We start from the raw sequence: 18,660 nt of genomic DNA on the forward strand, positions 1-18,660 counted from the left end.
ATGCTATCAGTGTTAAAGACTGCGATGGAGCTCCGTATGCCACGGCAAACTGGCTGACACTGACGGCGGCGGTGCACAAATGCTGCGCAGCTAGCGCCATTCGACGGCCAACACCGCGGTTCCTGGTGTGTCCGCTGTGCCGTGCGTGTGATCATTGCTTGTACAGCCCTCTCGGAGTGTCCGGAGCAAGTATGGTGGGTCTGCCACACCGGTGTCAATGTGTTCTTTTTTCCATTTCCAGGAGTGTATATTTTTAAAGTTTTTGAAGTTCCATTCCATTTTGGTAGTTTCGACTTTTGAATTCATTTGATGTAAGATTGTTCACATCCGAAATTCGTGGTTTTAATTTCGGTGAGATTTCTATGTGGTATCTCACCTGCTCTCACTATTCATCACATTTACTTGAGAAGTAATGTATTCTAACCACATGGCTCACATTATAACCAATGTATAATATGACAAAGGCCAAGGTTACGGAAAGACAACGAAGATTTCAGTAACTGAACTGACAGCAGACAAATTTGTGGAAAAAATAAACAAAAAATATTGGCAGGAGGGAGTTTCGAACACTGCTCTTCCGTTTTGCTGTCCGACAGCGTGATCACTTTTTTTAATGCCTAAGAGTTTTCTCTATTATCAATAAATAAGATGAAACAAATTGCATACAACAGAAAACAAGATCAGAAATTAAATTCAGAGGTATCAAATTAGAATTTCTACATCTGCATCCATACTCCGCAAACCACCTGACGGTGTGTGGCGGAGGGTACCCTGAGTACCTCTTTCGGTTCTCCCTTCTATTCCAGTCTCGTATTTGTGTAGTTAGTCCCCCATTCGGATCTCCGGGCGGGGACTACTCAGGAGGATGTCGTTATCAGGAGAAAGAAAACTGGCATTCTACGGATCGGAGCGTGGAATGTCAGATCCCTTAATCGGGCAGGTAGGTTAGAAAATTTAAAAAGGGAAATGGATAGGTTAAAGTTAGATATAGTGGGAATTAGTGAGGTTCGGTGGCAGGAGGAACAAGACTTCTGGTCAGGTGACTACAGGGTTATAAACACAAAATCAAATAGGGGTAATGCAGGAGTAGGTTTAATAATGAATAGGAAAATAGGAATGCGGGTTAGCTACTACAAACAGCATAGTGAACGCATTATTGTGGCCAAGATAGATACGAAGCCCACACCTACTACAGTAGTACAAGTTTATATGCCAACTAGCTCTGCAGATGATGAAGAAATTGAAGAAATGTACGATGAAATAAAAGAAATTATTCAGATAGTGAAGGGAGACGAAAATTTAATAGTAATGGGTGACTGGAATTCGAGTGTAGGAAAACGGAGAGAAGGAAACATAGTAGGTGAATATGGATTGGGGCTAAGAAATGAAAGAGGAAGCCGCCTAGTAGAATTTTGCACAGAGCACAACTTAGTCATAGCTAACACTTGGTTTAAGAATCATGAAAGAAGGTTGTATACGTGGAAGAACCCTGGAGATACTAAAAGGTATCAGATAGATTATATAATGGTAAGACAGAGATTTAGGAACCAGGTTTTAAGTTGTAAGACATTTCCAGGGGCAGATGTGGACTCTGAACACAATCTATTGGTTATGACCTGTAGATTAAAACTGAAGAAACTGCAAAAATGTGAGAAATTAAGGAGATGGGACCTGGATAAACTGAAAGAACCAGAGGTTGTACAGAGTTTCAGAGAGAGCATAAGGGAACAATTGACAGGAATAGGGGAAAGAAATACAGTAGAAGAAGAATGGGTAGCTCTGAGGGATGTAGTAGTGAAGGCAGCAGAGGATAAAGTAGGTAAAAAGACGAGGGCTGCTAGAAATCCTTGGGTAACAGAAGAAATATTGAATTTAATTGATGAAAGGAGAAAATATAAAAATGCAGTAAATGAAGCAGGCAAGAAGTAATACAATCGTCTCAAAAATGAGATCGACAGGAAGTGCAACATGGCTAAACAGGGATGGCTAGAGGACAAATGTAAGGATGTAGAAGCTTATCTCACTAGGGGTAAGATAGATACTGCCTACAGGAAAATTAGAGAGACCATTGGAGAGAAGAGAACCACGTGTATGAATATCAAGAGCTCAGATGGCAGCCCAGTTCTAAGCAAAGCTGGGAAGGCAGAAAGGTGGAAGGAGTATATAGAAGGCTTATACAAGGGCGATGTACTTGAGGACAATATTATGGAAATAGAAGAGGATGTAGATGAAGACGAAATGGGAGATACGATACTGCGTGAAGAGTTTGACAGAGCACTGAAAGACCTGAGTCGAAACAAGGCCCCCGGAGTAGACAACATTCCATTAGAACTACTGACGGCCTTGGGAGAGCCAGTCATGACAAAACTCTACCAGCTGGTGAGCAAGATGTATGAGACAGGCGAAATACCCTCAGACTTCAAGAAGAATATAATAATTCCAATCCCAAAGAAAGCAGGTGCTGACAGATGTGAAAATTACCGAACTATCAGTTTAATAAGCCACGGCTGCAAAATACTAACGCGAATTCTTTACAGACGAATGGAAAAACTGGTAGATGCAGACCTCGGGGAGGATCAGTTTGGATTCCGTCGAAATGTTGGAACACGTGAGGCAATACTGACCTTACGACTTATCTTAGAAGAAAGATTAAGAAAAGGCAAACCTACGTTTCTAGCATTTGTAGACTTAGAGAAAGCTTTTGACAATGTTGACTGGAATACTCTTTTTCAAATTCTAAAGGTGGCAGGGGTAAAATACAGGGAGCGAAAGGCTATTTATAATTTGTACAGAAACCAGATGGCAGTTATAAGAGTCGAGGGGCATGAAAGGGAAGCAGTGGTTGGGAAAGGAGTGAGACAGGGTTGTAGCCTCTCCCCGATGTTATTCAATCTGTATATTGAGCAAGCAGTAAAGGAAACAAAAGAAAAATTTGGAGTAGGTATTAAAATTCATGGAGACGAAGTAAAAACTTTGAGGTTCGCCGATGACATTGTAATTCTGTCAGAGACGGCAAAGGACTTGGAAGAGCAGTTGAACGGAATGGACAGTGTCTTGAAAGGAGGATATAAGATGAACATTAACAAAAGCAAAACGAGGATAATGGAATGTAGTCAAATTAAATCGGGTGATGCTGAGGGAATTAGATTAGGAAATGAGACACTTAAAGTAGTAAAGGAGTTTTGCTATTTAGGAAGTAAAATAACTGATGATGGTCGAAGTAGAGAGGATATAAAATGTAGACTGGCAATGGCAAGGAAAGCGTTTCTGAAGAAGAGAAATTTGTTAACATCGAATATAGATTTATGTATCAGGAAGTCGTTTCTGAAAGTATTTGTTTGGAGTGTAGCCATGTATGGTAGTGAAACATGGACGATAACTAGTTTGGACAAGAAGAGAATAGAAGCTTTCGAAATGTGGTGCTACAGAAGAATACTGAAGATAAGGTGGATAGATCACGTAACTAATGAGGAGGTATTGAATAGGATTGGGGAGAAGAGAAGTTTGTGGCACAACTTGACTAGAAGAAGGGATCGGTTGGTAGGACATGTTTTGAGGCATCAAGGGATCACAAATTTAGCATTGGAGGGCAGCGTGGAGGGTAAAAATCGTAGAGGGAGACCAAGAGATGAATACACTAAGCAGATTCAGAAGGATGTAGGTTGCAGTAGGTACTGGGAGATGAAGCAGCTTGCACAGGATAGAGTAGCATGGAGAGCTGCATCAAACCAGTTTCAGGACTGAAGACAACAACAACAACAACATATGGGAGAACATTTTTCTAACATGCAAAAGGACGTTTCAGAGACTGCAGCACTGCTCCCCCGGAAGTCTGCTTTCGCTTCGTCAGCCGAAAGTAGCAATCCCACAGCGTACATTTTAACAGATAACACTACAACTATCTATACAAATGTACTCTACCGCCTCGCCCATGTCAGAAGAATGTTCTCCCATGTAATAATTTCACGCGTAAACTGCTAAAAAAAATCGCCACCAGTGGCTAACGAACTTGGGAAATTTAGTATGACGACTTGACGCTCAACCAATTTTTTAAATTTTTTTTTATAGGAACCTTCCTAGCACCCAAAGGAAGGTGTGCTGGCAAAGTGGGTAGGGATCGCAACCGAGGCCTGGCCCGATGTCCCGTTCCCATCTTCCAAGAACGAAAGAAAGCGTAGGGAATGTGGAGTAGAGGTAAAATGAACATCGTTTATTTATTTATTTTTCTTCTCGTTCTTTTTATTTACTTTTGTCATTAAAACCACAGAATATCAGGAAAACGGCGTCACGCGAAAAGGAGGGCACAGCAAGACGTCAGACTAAGAAAAGCATTGCGATTACCTGTGAATATATCGGTTCTACGTGCGTAAGAGGCGGGGATCAACTCTTCGCGAAAGGAACACACCAGCTCTGGGATGGGTTAAGAAAAACACTGCAGAGGGAACTGGAGAAAAATTGTCGGTATTTTGGACTGTGGGCAACTGCACAGGGGCGTTCATTAAGGAACTGCTAAAAGTCAGGAACACATTTGTCACCATCAGCAAATAAGTACTGTGCTGAGTGCCCACAAAGCTACCTCACGGAGTTCGTCTTTGCGTGCGGGAAATATCCCGTGTCCGGAAAGAGTAGCAATTGAGTAGGTATCTGATGAGGAGTCGTACGGGTAATCATGGACAACATCTGTCGCACCAAGGACCAGACACCTCTCGCCGATCTGCACACCAGGCGGTGCTCGCCTGTGTCCATAACATCACAGTCGACACACAATGGGGTGTCTGCTAGGTGAATCCTGTGAAGGCGTGACCGGCATACTTGTTTCCCATTGACAGTAAGGTACCATGCAGACTGGACGTCAGGAAGATAAGCAACACACACCGATCGCCAAATGGCACGCCAGTCGACATGGGGAAGCTTCCCCTCAACCACATTCGCTGACCTGTGCTGCTGAAGGATATCATAGATCGTCTTCATGGATGTCAATTGCGCCGGCAGTATCACAGTACGGATGTAGTTCAGTTCAAGGAAGAAGTGGCGGAAGTAAAAGAAGGGCGGCAGGACTTCCGAAAGTTGGATAGGTACTGCGAGAGAGTGTGGTGCAAGGGCCTTCAGATAAAGGCTGGTAAGGAACTAGGGCTATGGTACCATAACGTCATGTGAGAGCTAGATCTCTGTAGAGATCGATTCTGAAGTTCGCTGGGTAAACATGGCATGCACAAATGAAACAGTTATTCAAAACTTAATTGTATTCGTGAATATGAGCTTCCTATTTACAACTAAATATACAAACAGATAAATTATACATGCTGCTGTAACTGGTGTGACACAGATGGCAGGCATACAAAAGCTGGCCAAGAAAATATTTACAGTAGGACTGATATGGGATTGACCCTATTAATGAACAACACAGAATGTGCTGAAAATGGTTATCACTGACGTCAATGTAGCGCTTTGTTCTATTTCCGAGGCGCGCGCAACAGCTCTGCCAGAGGAATGGCAGCAAGAGCGTTTTCATCGTTCTGCTGCAGCTTTTCCAGTACATGAGGATTATTTCAGATGCTGGCTCTTCAATTTGTTCCACGGGTAAAAATTACAGTGAGAGAGATCAGGGGATCGAAGTAGCCAGGAGATTGCACTTATGCCAAGGCTGTCAAACTGGTGTATGCTGTTGTCCCATCTTTGTCAAAATATCCGAACTGTTATCTATTATGAATTAATCCACATGTGGGTTACATCATCAACGGCCATGAGCTTGGCATGTGTGCAGTACTTAAGCACGTGTGTCAGTCTCTCTCGGCAGAGTGCACACTTCCCCCTCTACCTCTCCATGCTGTCTGGCTGTCTGGGTGGGAAGGAGAGAAAAGGAGGAAGGAGTCTGCGGAAGTGCCACATGCTGCCTCTGGCTTTGTGTCATATTTCATGTTTCTCAGCAACAGATCACAAATAAAACAAATTTTCATTTTCATTAAACTAATTATTGGAGCACTGAATCAATAAAATCTGTATCTGGTACAAACTGTCGGTATATTGTCACACATAGACAGTTTCACATATCGTCACTCAGGTTGCCAGGTAATCGTGACTTAGGTAGTTTCATAAAAAAGCGTTTCATGCACATATGTTGATCGAAACATTGACCTCAAGTCTACAACCTCGTTATGGAAACGTAGACACTATTCCCAAAGAAAACAACATAAAAATCCTGGACAGTTGTAACGTAAAATAATTTAAGCTCTAAATGGGGATTAGGTTGTGGAAAGACCAGATGCATCTGTAGATGCACAGAGATGCTTTCAACTCAAATGGTAACTGATTTCGAAAACAGATTAAAAACAGATGTAAGACTGCCAATGTCCTCATACGTTTAGAAAGTTATTTCTCTAATTCTTTCAACGTCGCAACAGATTGTTCAGAATTCTCGTTTTCTTAAGGCCAGTGAGTTTAGGGCAATTGAATGTGTTCCCTGTCAGAAGTTGTTCCTTCCACACTGTGATATTCTTTTTAAATGCATCCGCTTTCACTATGAAATTAGAAAAAACTTCCTTCTCACCTTTCAAGTCTTAGTGAAGGAACCTGCAGTAAACTGTTTTTAAAATGCGAGGTCTGCAATCCATTCCGGATCTTCTAATTTTCGTTCCTACTTTCCTTTTTCCTTCAGAAATTCAACAATAGCAGGGCTTCAATCGGAAACTCGTTCCAGAAATGTCATTTGAGTTAACCAACGTACTTTGCAGCAGTTTAAAACGTCTCTTCACTCTTCATTCAGTTCCATCGAAAACTGTTGCAACTGACGATGTAATAACGCTTGCGACGTTAGAAAATTTGCTGTTCACACTACAAATGTCATGAGAGTTCCATCCTATCGTATTTAACGCAGAGTGCTTCTTGATGTACAGAACAATGAATCCAGTACAAATCATCCGCCGATCGTTATAATTTTTAGCTCTTTCATAAATCAAATCTTTAAAGCCTTTCTGTAAAATGTAGTATACCATTTCACACCAAGTTTGCGGTACACGTAGATTATGTGTTTACATAATAGGTCCTGAGAGTCCTCATCCGTGCCCTCAGTGATTTCCATTCATTTTAAAGGGCTGCGATGATAGATTGCTACACTGACCCTTTTGCGCAGAAATCCTTGCGACCTGTGGACCTCCTTTCTACATTCACATCTGTATCGATAATGCGCAATCCACCTTGTGGCCAGTGGCGGAAGGTACCACGTATCACTACTAGTAATTTCCTCTCCTGTTCCACTCCCAAATAGAACGAGGCAAAAACGACAGTCTGTATACCTCCGTCTGAGCACTAATTTCTCATATCTGATCTCCGTGGTACTCACGAGCAATGTTTGTTGGAGACAACAAAATCGTTCTGCAGTGAGCTTCAAACGCCGGTTATCTAAATTTTCTCAGTCGTGTTCCTCGAAAAGAACGTCGCCTTCCCTTCAGGGATTCCCATTTGAGTTCCCGAAGCACATGCGTAGCACTCGGGTGTTGTTCGAACCAGTAACAAATCTAGTAGCCCGACTCTGAATTACTTCATTGTCTTCCTTTAATTCGACCTGATATGGATCCCAAACACTGGAGCAGTACTCATGAGCGGGCCGCACCAGCGTCCTACGTGCGGTCTCCTTTACAGATAGGCCACATTTTCCAAGAATTCTCCCAATAAACCGAAGTCGGCCATTCACCTTTACTACCACAGTCCTCTCATGCTCGTTCCATTCCCTATCGCTTTGCAACGTTATGCCAAAATATTTAAACGGTGTGACTGTGTCAATCAGAACACTACTAGTGCTGTACCCGAACATTACAGATTTGTTCTTCCCGTTCATCAGGATTAACTTACATTTTTACACATTTAGGGCTAGCTGCCATTTATCACGCTAATTACAAATTTTGTCTAGGCCATCTTGTATCCTCCCACAGCCGCTCAGCTGCGACACCTTACCTTACTCCACGATATCATCAGCAAACAACCGCATGAATCTGTCTGTTGGCGTCCATCCATAGTTGACAGTATATCGTGTGAGAAAATAGCAAGCTGAGTTTCACACGAGCGATGCTTTCAGAAACCATGCTGATTTGTGGACATGAGCTGTTCTATCGCAAGAAAATTGATTACATTTGAGTAAATGTTCAAAGATTCTGCAACAAACCGATTTTAGGGACATTAGTCTGCAATTTTTCGGGTCTCTTCTTTTGCCCTTCTTATGCGCAGGAGTCTTCTGCGCTTTTTTCCAGTACGTTGGGACTTCGCGCTGGGAAAGAAATTCGCGATGTACACTACTGGCCATTAAAACTGCTATACCACGAAGATGACGTGCTACAGAAGCGAAATTTAACCGACAGGAAGAAGGTGCTGTGATGTGCAAATGATTAGCTTTTCAGAGAATCAACAAGGTTGGCGCCAGTAGCGCCAGGTTCTGTTTACAGCATCATGATGGTGGCAACCGTGTTTGGCGACATCGCGGTGAACGCACATTGGAAGCGTGTATTCGTCTTCGTCATCCTGGCGTATCACCAGGCGTGATGGTATGGGGTGCCATTGGTTACACGTCTCGATCACGTCTTGTTCGCATTGACTGCACTTTGAACAGTGGACGTTACATTTCAGATGTGTTACGACCCGTGGCTCAACCCTTCATTCGATCCCTGCGAAATCCTACATTTCAGCACGATAATACACGACCGCATGTTGCAAGTCCTGTACGGGCCTTTCTGGATACAGAAGGTGTTCGACTGCTGCCCTGGCCAGGACGTTCTCCAGATCTCTCACCAATCGAAAACGTTTGGTCAATGGTGGCCGAGCAACTGGCTCGTCACAATACGCTAGTCACTACTCTTGATGAACTGTGGTACCGTGTTGAAGCTGCATGGGCAGCTGTACCTGTAAAGGCTATCCAAGCTCTGTTTGACTCAATGCCCAGTCGTACCAAGGCCGTTATTACGGCCAGAGGTGGTTGTTCTGTGTACTGAGTTCTCAGGATCTATGCACCCAAATTGAGTGAAAATGTAATAACATGTCAGTTCTAGTATAATATATTTGTCCAATGAATACCCGTTTATCATCTGCATTTCTTCTTGGTGTAGCAATTTTAATGGCCAGTCCCACGCCCGGGTTCCTGGGTTCGATTCCCGGCGGGCTCAGGGATTTTTTCTGCCTCGTGATAACTGTGTGTTGTGTGATGTCCTTAGGTTAGTTAGGTTTAAGTAGTTCTATGTTCTAGGGGACTGATGACAATAGATGTTAAGTTCCATAGTACTCAGAGCCATTTGAACTATTTTTTTTAATCGCCAGTAGTGTATGTAAGCTACATAAGGGACCAAAGCCATAGAGAACTCTTTTAAAAATCGAGCAGCGAGTCCATCCGCACCTGGTGACTTACTTTTTTTCAACTCTTTCAATTTTTTCTCTATACCTGGGATGCTTATTACTATGTCGTCCATACGGGAGTCTCTTATATGGTCAAATGACGGTACGTATGTACGATTTTCCTGCGCGAACGATTTCTTGAAAATGGAATTTAAAACTCCGTCTTTCGTTTTGCTATCTTCAACTGCCACACCATTCCAGTCAACAAGTCACGGGATGGAAACCTTCGACCGCCTTAGCTCTTTTACATAGGACCAGAATTTTCCCGGGTTCCCGACAAGGTCTCTTGGAAAGATATGGCGGTGGTAGTAGTTGTATGCGTCGCTCATGGATCGCTTCACAGACGCACGAATCTCTAATAACCTTTGCTTATCGTCATTTGCACTTTCTCTTTTGAACCGTGAGTGCAACAGCTCCGCTTCCTCAGCATTTTCCGAATCTCCTTATTAAACCATAATTGGTCTTTTCCGGTCTTAATCGACTTACTAGGCGCATAATTCTCCATAGCTTTATTTCATGAACAGATAGTGAAGAATAAACAGAGCTTAAACCACGATTTTGCCGAACTGAAGAAAAGTCGTGCGAACCAAAATAAACAACACCAAATGCTTAAAGAAGGCGTCGCACTGCTAAATGAAATATCTCAGCATCTCGAGAAGGACAGAGGAAAACCAAAACGTACCGATTAGTGCCAAGACAACCGAGCCCCAGCCCACTCGTGGGCAGCACATTGTTCGTGCGTGAAGTTTCTCACGCTGTGGTCGACCCTGGATTAAACAGTTTCTCTAAATGCTGTCTAGACGTAATAGTTTAGCGAAAGAAGGCGGTGTCCGCCGCTGTGGCCTAGGGGTTCTAGGCACTTCAGTCTGGAACCGCACTGCTGCTACGGTCGCAGGTTCGAATCCTGCATCGGGCATGGATGTTTGTGATGTTCTTAAGTTACTAGAGTTTCAGTAGTTCTATGTCTAGGGGACCGATGACCTCAATGCTTAGAGCCATTTGAACCATTTTAAATAATGCGGTAATTAAGCTATACGACTTGAAAGACTCGTATTACGATGCAGACACCAGACACAGTGTGCCAAATATTATTCCTGAAATTATGCGGCGGCTCGTCAAATTACTGATGGAGATTTCGTGATACATAATGGTGCATGTCCTGTGACTTCACATATGGAGTAAACCAGGAGTTATCTGGAGAAATAAAAACTGAGGATCCAAAAGACTGGTTCCACTTCATTCAGAAACCACAAGCAGAACTCAACACACGAAGCCTCGTCTGGATGCTTTAACTAAAGCATAGCAGAAAATTTGTAAGAATACACATGCAGGTCCTTTTTGATAATGTTTCGATGTAACTAATTCTGCGTCAGACTTATATTTTCTGGACCGGTATTACTTTGCTCACCGTGTACATTTTAAACAGTTTGTATCATAGATATTATTGTCTTCAGATTTAGGTCATGGCAAAATAACATGATAATCTGTCTTTGTAGCACAAGATACACTGAACAGTTTCTTAATCTTACATAATGTAGTGTTGTGTGAGGGCTCTTGTGCGTCCTTGTCTGTAGTCCGGGTGCTGTTGGCGATTTGTGGCGTACGGAACCAGTTATGCGTTTCCTTATGCCACTGATTAGCAAGGCAATCTTGTATAAAACACTCTTATTGGGGGTAGCACCTCTCCAGGGGATACATCGTTGTTGAATTACTTACCGTTTGGGCAGAGAAGCTTGCATGGTCACATGAAGCTGAGGACTAAGCTAGCTGTAGGGCAGCTATTAGCTGGGACGAACCAAATAAAAAGTGTCCCACAACGTCTCATCTCTTCCTTATCCACTCCATTTCCTTCCTCAAGCCCCCAAATAGCCAATCTAAAGTGTGATGGAATCCATGCCAAGGGGAGTGTGGCCAAGGGAAAATGTATCATTAACAGAACCTCAGGGATGTGTAATTGACAGAGCCTCAGGAACATTGGACGATCTCCCTGAAAAGTACCCTTGCACCACATAGGGTTCCGTAGTTTGCGTGGGTCCAAAATGGAGAATACAGAAAACAAAACAAGAATTGAGGGACTTGATGAGACCTCAAACACCCAAGCTTCAAGGCTGGAACCAATGGAAGTTGTTTCCGCAATTGGATCATGCAACTGACTACCACAAGAAGTGGAAATTGTTAGTGAGATTTTGGATCAGGTCAAAATCAAATATTTGTCTGAGGCTTAGAGAAGTAAACTTCTGAAAGAACAAAAGGAAAAGGAAAGTACTGAATGGTTTCCTAAACAGAAATGGAGAGATCTAAAAGGTCTTTGACCCTGGACCTCTAAAATATACTGTCTCTGAATGAAAGGGCTAACCAGACACTCTACCTCTAAGACAGGGAGTAAGAGAACAAGAGAGGAGCCAAATACTCCCACTTCTCAGGATAAATAGATCAAGAAAAAGCAAAGGCGAGGAATAGAGAAACAGATCTATTGTGCTGTAGTCTCTAAATTGAGGATGGTGGGTATCCATCATAGATTTTCACTAGTCAATATAACCTCACAGCAGATGTAGATTGCTCAGATGGGTCTCTCTGAGAAGACTGGACAAGGACGCCCTCATCTTTGTCTCTGATAGGATTGGCTTAACGATATGGTGTCCAAGTTATCTCGATGGGAGGAGGCAAAGTTGCTGATGAAAGCAACATCTGATTTCTTCAAGACCGCAAGGATATTAATTTGGATACTGAAACTTCTTGAGGATAGTGCTCCTAAGACTCAGTTTGATAAAGTATAGGTACAGAACCAGGTCTAGACATTGGAGGATAATCAACCGAAAGGTTGTATTGGCTGGACAAACCCTTGTGAAATTCGGTGAAAAATCCCTGATGGCAGTGTGACAACTAGACTAAAACAATACTTCCGTTTCTCACAGGTTGCCGTCAGTATAATCAAAGACATCAAAAGCGACCATGGTCGCGAGTTGGAGGTTGCAAATGTTGAAGATAAACATGCGACACAGTAAAGAGACAACTGCCATTCTGAGGCATCTTCTAGAAAGATAGGATCCAGATGTGATCCAGGATGAGTTTCTATATATATAGGGAGCGTTTCAGTCCTCGGAGGGGATGTGCATTTATCATAAAAACGGAATGTCATCCATGCTGGTGATGGACTTCTGTTCCAGCGACTTAGTGATAATCAGGATGAAACAACATGGGAAAGGAAACATGAGAGAAATTGTGTTGGCCTCAGCTTACCTTGATTATGAGGACACTACACCGCCTTCCCAGGAACAGAGAAGTTGGGTAGACAGCTACTCACAGCAGAATGGGCAGCAGCTGGTTGGTTGTCATACCAGTGCCTACGACCTCATGTGGAGAAGCAGCGACACTGACAGCAGAGAAGAGCACCTTTTTGAAATTTTTACTCGAGGTTAACCTGAGTAGTTGGATACACCTGCCGGCCGCGGTGGTCTCGCGGTTCTAGGCGCTCAGTCCGGAACCGCGCGACTGCTATGGTCGCAGGTTCGAATCCTGCCTCGGGCATGGATGTGTGTGATGTCCTTAGGTTAGTTAGGTTTAATTAGTTCTAAGTTCTAGGCGACTGATGACCACAGATGTTGAGTCGCATAGTACTCAGAGCCATTTGAACCATTTTTTTTTTTTTGGATACACCACTTTTGATATCAAAATGATATGCAAATTAATTTAAATCATGAATTAATTACGCCAGTCCCACCCTCCAGATTAAGCCACCACATGGATTCCCCCTGCACCTCTCCTGCCATCCCACTAACCCACCAACCCAATTGGAAGAAACATCGAATTTTGTGGGAATTTCGAATTTTGATGGAATTTCGAAATCTGGTGGTAATTTCTTTGGCCCACGTCTGTGATGACATTCTATCCCAACCCCTTCCCAGGAAGTGGAGGGAAATTAAAAATGGTGGTCCCCTTACTGGAACTTGAAGCCTGGTACTTCTGAACAGAGTGTACAAGTGCACCCCACGATACATGGAAACTATATGAATGCTGGAGAGGAATGTTAGGTTAGTGTACTTTATTTATTTTGATTGGGGCATTGAAGCACAGATCAGTCCTAATTATGTCATTAATCAAAAATATTGGTCCTAACTACACAACTACACTCCTGGAAATTGAAATAAGAACACCGTGAATTCATTGTCCCAGGAAGGGGAAACTTTATTGACACATTCCTGGGGTCAGATACATCACATGATAACACTGACAGAACCACAGGCACATACACACAGGCAACAGAGCATGCACAATGTCGGCACTAGTACAGTGTATATCCACCTTTCGCAGCAATGCAGGCTGCTATTCTCCCATGGAGACGATCGTAGAGATGCTGGATGTAGTCCTGTGGAACGGCTTGCCATGCCATTTCCACCTGGCGCCTCAGTTGGACCAGCGTTCGTGCTGGACGTGCAGACCGCATGAGACGATGCTTCATCCAGTCCCAAACATGCTCAATGGGGGACAGATCCGGAGATCTTGCTGGCCAGGGTAGTTGACTTACACCTTCTAGAGCACGTTGGGTGGCACGGGATACATGCGGACGTGCAGTGTCCTGTTGGAAAAGCAAGTTCCCTTGCCGGTCTAGGAATGGTAGAACGGTGGGTTCGATGACGGTTTGGATGTACCGTGGACTGTTCAGTGTCGCCTCGACGATCACCAGAGGTGTACGGCCAGTGTAGGTGATCGCTCCCCACACCATGATGCCGGGTGTTGGCCCTGTGTGCCTCGGTCGTATGCAGTCCTGATTGTGGCGCTCACCTGCACGGCGCCAAACACGCATACGACCATCATTGGCACCAAAGCAGAAGCGACTCTCATCGCTGAAGGCGACACGTCTCCATTCGTCCCTCCATTCACGCCTGTCGCGACACCACTGGAGGCGGGCTGCACGATGTTGGGGCGTGAGCGGAAGACGGCCTAACGGAGTGCGGGACCGTAGCCCAGCTTCATGGAGACGGTTGCGAATGGTCCTCGCCGATACCCCAGGAGCAACAGTGTCCCTAATTTGCTGGGAAGTGGCGGTGCGGTCCCCTACGGCACTGCGTAGGATCCTACAGTCTTGGCGTACATCCGTGCGTCGCTGCGGTCCGGTCCCAGGTCGACGGGCACGTGCACCTTCCGCCGACCACTGGCGACAACATCGATGTACTGTGGAGACCTCACGCCCCACGTGTTGAGCAATTCGGCGGTACGTCCACCCGGCCTCCCGCATGCCCACTATACGCCCTCGCTCAAAGTCCGTCAACTGCACATACGGTTCACGTCCACGTTGTCGCGGCATGCTACCAGTGTTAAAGACTGCGATGGAGCTCCGTATGCCACGGCAAACTGGCTGACACTGACGGCGGCGGTGCACAAATGCTGCGCAGCTAGCGCCATTCGACGGCCAACACCGCGGTTCCTGGTGTGTCCGCTGTGCCGTGCGTGTGATCATTGCTTGTACAGTCCTCTCGCAGTGTCCGGGGCAAGTATGGTGGGTCTGACACAACGGTGTCAATGTGTTCTTTTTTCCATTTCCAGGAGTGTAGATGCTTATAACTACATAAGGAATGCCTAAAATCGCAATACAGCTCAAAAATTGACGCTGCCATACAACTGCTATTATCCTGCTGGGACAAATTTCACAATACCACTCAAAACTAGTGCCAGACACACTCAAGCTCTACAGTTCACCTACAAGCTAGCAGGAAAAAAGCTGTAGTGGGAGGTTCTATCTTTACTTTTCTGGTGGGAAACATTCAACTGATGAGATGCTAGTGTTTGACAGAGAGGACTTTTAGTGTATTACCTGTAAGCGTACATCCAAGGATGGTATCTATCGCTGTTTGACATCAGAGTTCAATAGAGACACATGCTCGAAAATCACCCTGCAGTCCAGGTAATCAAAGCCAATATAGGCTAACACAACTGATGAAAAATGCTTCACTGCTCTAATTACACATCGAAATTTTACTGAGAAAAATGAGCACTCGCAATCAACAGGTCATAACGCAACACAAATACCGGGGAAAATCGTTGTCCCAAAAGATTACAGAGGGGGTGGCAGTTGAATGCGTATTCTTCTCAGTGTACAACCACTAGTGGAATTATACCCACTCCTACGTCCCCTCATCCCTCCACCTCCATCCCTCCTTGCTTCCCTCCCTCCACCTATGGTGGGGACAAAGGCCTTTTCAAACAGCCAGCGCCCTGCTTTGTGACCTGCAGTCATCCCCGAGGCGGATGACCTCGCGATCATTGAGCACCTTGAGGTGATGGTCCAAGCAATGACCCCTTTGCCAAGCAAGACAAAAGGAAAATTTAGAGCCACCGCGCCACCCCACAAGCTGCCCCCTTGTCAGGGCATAGCTGCATAGGGTGATCACACACACACACACACACACATACACACACACACTCACTGGACTAACCCACAGCACTACCAGAGATGCTCACCTCTCTCAATGTGAAAATACTGTACTGTAACAATTGTATTTAATGTCAATGCATCTCTTATAATCTAGGGTCTATTAAAACAGAAAACACGAAAATATGTGCAGTCCATTTTCTTTTAGTTTTGTGAGAAACGTCAGTATAGTTTTAACATTCAACAGCGGAATACAATTTGCGTCTCATTATTTTGCAAAATCCAACGAAGAGCGGAGTCGCCGATTACAGATGAACAAAATTCAGAGGTCAGGCACTAAATCCCCTACGTAAAATCGGGAACAACAACTTCCACTGTTTTACTGAGAAAACTACACCACAAGATGGTGGTGCAAGTAACTCAGTTGTGGGTATAGTGGCCCATGGGCAAAACAGACAAGCAACCACACTGTCAGCTAAGGGGTAAATGTATCACAGGGACCACCTTACAGTCTTCATGATGCTGCAATTTTACTGACCAACACAACTCACTCCCCATCCTTCTGATCCTGGAGCAGACCTACCTCAATTGTCATAAGTATGGAATGGTAGGAAATTCAGGAAGTGGTGGGCTGTAACCCTCTGAGGACAGCCCACACTGCTTACATTGTTCCTACTTTACTATCACCTGTTTATACAGTTTTGTGAGAAAGTAAATGCATCCGTGCAAAACTTCCGTTTTTTGCTTTAATTTTGGGCACCGGTGTATGCTACAGTTATACCGACAGAAAAACCTGTTTTGTGGGATTCTAAATGAGACATGGTTTATTAAGTTTTGGATTTCATCATAAGTATTACATCTGATGCTATGAGAACCAGGAAATACATCAGTGGCGATAGTGAGACAGTGTATTCATGATACTGATATCTGTTTATCTGTGGTGTAGGCCCACATTGTATTTATAAACATCCACAAAAACCTGTCTCACTAGCTTCTTTGATAGTCACTTAAATTTGGGATGGATGATGGTTTGCTTATCGCCCTTATAATTCTGAGGGCTTAATTTCTATTCTAGTGAGGTGATCATGTTGGTAGACAGTACTACTTGAATGTAATCATTTCCACAAACGACAGCTTGTGTTTGGAGTTGATTGTTGACTGGGCAGGGATCTGCTTTCGTGTGTAGTGTCAACATGAACTCTGTTCAATTTGTTTTAAGTGCTAAGAGAAAAGAAAATCACCAGGAAAAGTTAGCTGCAAAGGAACTAGGACCTCCCAGACCAGATTCGTTGACTGAGAAAGTGATGAAATCAAATGAGCATGACTAAAAGCAACAAAGGAGTGTATAATAAGTGTAAGTTGTAGCGTGAGGATCTTGTTCATTTGTTGGAAAAAAAGCACAAAAAGCACGAAAACTCCCACTTACACAAAAATGCGACATGAAGTGTAACGAAAGCTTAAAGGTTATTCCCTTCTTGCCCTAAACTGTACTTAATTATCTGTAAAATAACAAAATTCTACAAAAACAAGTCTTTCTTTTTTCAGACAAGTGATGCATTTTATTGCTATTATTATTATTATCATTATCACTGTTATTATTATCATCATCTGAAGTGACTGTAGTTGTATAAATATGTTGATAAGCATAATTGGTACATATCAGATGTTATTAATTTCACACACTCATATTTATCAGCATCTAACAGTTTGTTGTGAACACCCAAAATGTATAATTATGAGCCGCTACTGCTTCCAGGTCCAATGACAGTTGTGTCTGCTGGTAGAAAGTCGGCGTTTGTGAATACGGATAATCAGCTGGCCATATTTCAGTAGAATCGAAACACTTAATAGCAATTTTCATTGTTGAACTATTGATAACAACTTATCTACAAAGGGTCAAAATTTGAAAGACAGTAAACTACTTTTACTGGGTTGCTTCTATGTTGTTTTCGGAGCGCATTCTTATAACGAAGACTTGAAGCCTTCATAAAGAAACATCAAGTGCCTGAAGTCTGTGAGAGCAATCTGGCGGTAGACATAGGAACAAAAGGCCCTCTCCCTCATTTAGTCTATACTTTCAAGTTGTTGGTATGCATTGAGTGGCCATCTAATACAAGAAGAACTGATAAGTCTTTTGATGCCTTAGAAAATTTCACACACTTTCTAAACCATACAAGAAATGTCTCTGCAGTGATTTATCCAGTGCTGTGTACCTCAGCCCAACCTCCTGGTGGCAATCCTAACTGAAATTCTTTTTGTTTCTTCTTTGAAGGGGAAATGAGCTTTGGTGACATGTAAGCTCCACTTTTCGACATACAAATAAGGCAGGTTACAATTTCATCCCTTGCTTCAAACGTTAACGATCCGACTTGACATTTCCCCGTGCAAGCTATAATTTTCGATTGGTTTATAGGGCTCACTGAAACACTTGTTTCATTGCAATTAAATACCGGTAGTTGAGAATCCATTAGTTTGTGTTTGAGAAGTAAACTTTTCAGCAAGGAAAAAAAGTATCTACAGTTATTTTATTAAATCCCATGGCTGATGCACCAAATATTGCTTCGGGTTTTCGAACAGTTGAAGTAGGATGTCTCTTAAGGAATTTTTGCCTTCAGTTTCATTTTTAAATGTATTAACAATGCCATTTCTTACAGCCAGCCCATAAGATAAGCTATGCATGACTTTCACTGTTAGATAAAGTAACCTAACCTCCATTGTTTTTAAGTAGTTAATCTCAGGTTTCTGTTCTTCCGTAAATACGTTTTTAAACTTTCAATTTTACAGCCAACATTCTCTCTTATTTTTCTAACATGTCTTTTCCAAGTACACTGGGCAACGTCAAATTGATTTGAAGCCTTCTAATACCCATAAAGCTGAAAATACCCGCATCGACAGTATTGCTCATGGCCTCAGTA

Source organism: Schistocerca gregaria, chromosome X (assembly GCF_023897955.1).
Source record: "Schistocerca gregaria isolate iqSchGreg1 chromosome X, iqSchGreg1.2, whole genome shotgun sequence".
Classification (NCBI taxonomy): Eukaryota; Metazoa; Arthropoda; class Insecta; order Orthoptera; family Acrididae; genus Schistocerca; species Schistocerca gregaria.